Genomic DNA, 4,618 nt, shown 5'->3' with positions numbered 1-4,618 from the left:
GCTTCCTTTGTTATTCATTTCTGTATTGGCATAATGAGTATTGGGTGTTCAAGAGGAGAGGGAAGGCAGTATGACAGATGTTATGACATGGGGAAAAAGCAAAGTACAACAGGAAGACACCTAGGGGAAACTAATAGAATCTAAGGACTCAAGGATGGCTTCCTGGAGGAAATACAGCTAGACCAAAGGGGAGGAATGAGGAGAAGTGATGCGATGGGGCGGAGTGGGCTGTAGTGGGAAGAAGAGACTTCCAGGGAGCTGGCACAGTATGTGAAAACAGTAAAGCAAGTGCTTGGATTTTTTAAGGAACTGAAAATTTAGTTGAGTTGAAATTTAGAGTTTGGCTAGGAAAGTAATGAGAGATAAGAATAAAGAGTTAACAGCAGCCAGATTTTAAGGATTTTGTAAGACATTTTTAGGAGTTTTTATTTCATCCTGAGGGAAATGTGAAGCCATCGGAGGGTTGAAAGAGGAGAGTGAGTTGATCAGCGTTGCATTTTACAAAAATCACTCTGGCTGCAACTTGAAAAACGTTCTGGAGGTAAGCAAGCCTGGAGGCCAGGAGCTCGGGAGGACTGTTTGAGTGATCCAGATGAGAAGTAATGGTGACCTGAACTAGGGCAGAGGCACCTACGATTGGAAGACACAGACAGATCACAGCACTACTTACGTAGTATACTTGGTAAGACCTGGTGGTTAGTTGAAAGAGAATGGTGAGGGAAAGAAGGTCAAAAACAACTAGGACTCTCCATTGGCTAGTGTGATGTGCCCTTCACCAGAGAGCAAACACAAAATGAAAGATTGTGGACAAAGAAAGAGTGGAGTCAGTGGGAAGGCAAGGAGAGAACCTTAATTTAAAAAGAAAAAACGACTGTGATTAAAAACGTGAAAATTTCCCCCAGCGTCTTTATCTTTTCCATTAGCAGAGATAACTAAGAGTTGGTCTTACTCTAATGGGATTTATTCCGTATTGTCTTTCATGCCCTCTAACTAGTTATTAGTGCAAATATTTATATGTGGCAACACAAAACTTTTTAACTCTTTATTCTCTTCTCTCATGTACCTTCCATGAGGTACTCTTTAGGGGAGTGGATTTGAGGCAGATACCATAAAGAAAAGTTGGTCACATGGTGGTAACACACTGAAGTTGTGCCACATCAGCACTAGCAGGAGAAATGTCTGTGTTGTAGGTGCTTCACTTGGAAGAAATTGGAGGACCTTGAGCCTTAAAAGTCTGACAAACTTAAGCCAGGACCCCTGTGGGGAAGGTAGATGGGTGGACAAACAGGATTGGGAGTCAAAGAGAGAACAATGAAATCCCCAATGCCTGCGGGAGGTGGACTCCCTGGATTGGTAAAACACTAGATAGAAAAGCCACAAAAATATTTCAAACCATTCTCACAACTCTATATGTGTCTATGACCGGACACCTGAAAGACCTTCTGGTTATGGACTATGCATATACACTCTTCCAGATGGTTAGAGGCATATCTAAGAGGTTAACATATATGATCTTGTCCAAAATGGGTCTCTTGGTTCTAGTGTTTCACATCAGATTTCACTGGCTTTCATGTATTTCCACAAGGGCCAAACATTTCTCATATCTTTGCTGTATTCCAGAAAGCAGTGTTCCTGCTACCTGGAACACTTGTTGCTTGAATAACTTCTGTTTTATCTTTCAGACAAACCCTAAAGGTTACCACCTCAAAGAAGTCTTTATGGAAGCCTCATCATCTTAGACACTCACAGCACTCTGTATTGTTTCCTTCATAGTATTTACTACAGACGGATACTATGCACTTTTGCCTCACTTAACAACAGGGATATGTTCTGAAAGGTGTATCATTAGACGGTTTTGTTGTGTGAACATCACAGAGTGTTACTTACAGAAGTCTAAATGATACGGCCTACTACACACCTAGGCTATATGAGCAATACAGCCTATTGCCCCAGGCTACAAACTTGTACAACGTGTCACTGTACTGAATACTGTAGGCAACTATAACACAATGGCAAGTGTTTTGTGTCTCTAAACAAACATAGAAAAGGTAATGCACTGTACTATGATGTTACGGCAGCTAGGATGTCGCTATCAACAGAAATTTTTCAGCTTCATTTTAATTTTATGGGACCACCCTTGTATATGTGGTCCATTGTTGATGAAAAATCATTCTGTGTCACATGACTATATATTTATTCCTTATTATTCCTTTAATATTCATCTCTTCCAGGAGGGCATGTCAGGGACAATCTCTTTTTCTCATCACAGGTCTTAGGACCTGACCTAGCACCTGGCCAAGAACTACTGGCATACTTCCTTTTATTATGCTTCAATTTATTGTGCTTTGCAAATATCGAATTTTTTACAAATTGAAGATTTGTGCCACCTCTGTAAACAGCAAGTCTATTGGTGCCATTTTTTCAGTCATGTGCCTGTTTTCTGTCTCTCTCATGTTGCGTTTTGGTAATTTTCACAATATTGAAAACTTTTTCATTATTATTATATGTGTTTTGTTGGTTGGTGTTCTTTGATTTTACTATTATAACTTTTAGGTAGCCACAAATTGCACTTATATCGGACAGTGAACTTAATCCATGAATGTTGTGCGTGTTCTGACTCCTCCACTGACCAGCTTTCCCCATTTCCCTCCCTCTTTCCAGGCCTCCCTATTCCTTGAAACAAGACAATATTGAAATTAGGCCAATTAATAACCCTACAATGGCCTCTAAGTGTTCAAGTGAAAGGAAGAGCCACACATCTCTCACTCTCAATCAAAAGCTAGAAATGATTAACCTTATTGAGAAAAGCATGTAGAAAGCCAAGATAGGCTGAAAACTATGTCTCTCAAGTTGTGAATGCAAAGGAAAAGTTCTTGAAGGAAATTAAAGGTGCTACTCCAGTGAACACACAAATGATAACAAAGCAAAACAGCCCTATTGCTGAATGGAGAAAGTTTTTGTGGTCTGGGTAGAACACCAAACCAGTTATAATAATGCCTTGATCCAAAGTCTAATCCAGACCAAGGCCCTAACTGTTCAATGCTATGAATGCTGAGAAGTGAGGAAGCTGCTGAAAAACAGTTGGAGAACTGCAGCAGAAGTTGGTTCATGAGATTTGAGGAAAGAAGTCATTTCTGTAACATAAAAGTGCAAGGTGAAGCACAAGTGCTGATAGAAAAGCTACAGCGAGTTATCCAGAAGATCTAGCTAAGATAACTGATTAACATGGCTACACTAAGCAACAGATTTTCAATGTAGGTGAAACAGTCTTCTATTGGAAGATGCCCTATAGGACTTTGATAGCTACAGAGGAGAAGTCAGTGCCTGGCTTCAAAACTTCAAAGCTTTGATTCCCTTGTTAATGGGTGATTTTAAGTTGAAACCAATGCTCATTGACCATTCTAAAAATCCTAGGATTGTTAAGAATTATGCTAAATCTACTTTGCCTGTGCTCTATAAATTGGACCACAAAGCCTTGGTGATAGCAAATCTTTTTACATCATGGTTTATTGAATATTTTAAGCCCATCATGGAAACCTACTGTTCAGAAAAAAAAAAAAAAAAAAAAAATACTGCTTTCACAACATTAGTGCTCATTGAAATGCACCTGGTCACCCACGATTTCTGATGGAGATGTGCATCTGATGAGGATGTACAAGGAGATGAATGTTATTCTCATACCTGCTTACACAACATCCATTCTGTAGCCCATGGATCAAGAAGTCATTTTGAATCAAGTCTTATTAAGAAACAGATTTCATAAGGCTGTATGCCATAGATAACGATTCCTTTGATGGATCTGGGCAAAGTAAATTCAAAACATTCTGGAAATGATTCACCATGCTAGATGCCATTAAGAACATTCGTGGGTCATTGGAGGAGGTAAAAATACCATTAACTGGAATTTGGAAGAAGTTAATTCCAAACTGTGTGGATGACTTAGAGGGGTTCAAGACTCCAGTGGAGTAAGTAACCGTTGATGTGGTGGAAATAGCAAGAAAACTAGAAATGGAGCCTGAACATGTGACTGAATTGTTGCAATTTTGTGATAAAACTTGAACAGCTGAGGAGTTGCTTCCTATTCAAGAGCAGAGAAAGTGGTTTCTTGAGATAGAATCTACTCCTAGTGAAGATGCTGTCAACATTGTTGAAATGGCAAAAAACAGGCCGAGCGCGGTGGCTCAAGCCTGTAATCCCAGCACTTTGGGAGGGCCAGACGGGTGGATCACGAGGTCAGGAGATCGAGACCATCCTGGCTAACACGGTGAAACCCCGTCTCTACTAAAAAATACAAAAAAAACTAGCCGGGCGAGGTGGCAGGCGCCTGTAGTCCCAGCTACTTGGGAGGCTGAGGCAGGAGAATGGCATAAACCGGGAGGCGGAGCTTGCAGTGAGCTGAGATCTGGCCACTGCACTCCAGCCTGGGCGACAGAGCAAGACTCCATCTCAAAAAAAAAAAAAAAAGAAATGGCAAAAAAAGGATTTTGAATATTACATCAGCTTAGTTGATAAAGTAGTAACAGGGTTTGAGAGGATGTACTCAATTTTGAAAGATGTTCTATTGATAGTAACATGCTATCAAATAGCATCAGATGCTACAGATAAATCTTTTATGAAA

The sequence above is a fragment of the Piliocolobus tephrosceles genome, chromosome 9 (genome assembly GCF_002776525.5).
Source record: "Piliocolobus tephrosceles isolate RC106 chromosome 9, ASM277652v3, whole genome shotgun sequence".
NCBI lineage: Eukaryota > Metazoa > Chordata > Mammalia > Primates > Cercopithecidae > Piliocolobus > Piliocolobus tephrosceles.
Note: the sequence above shows the minus strand (reverse complement) of the source record.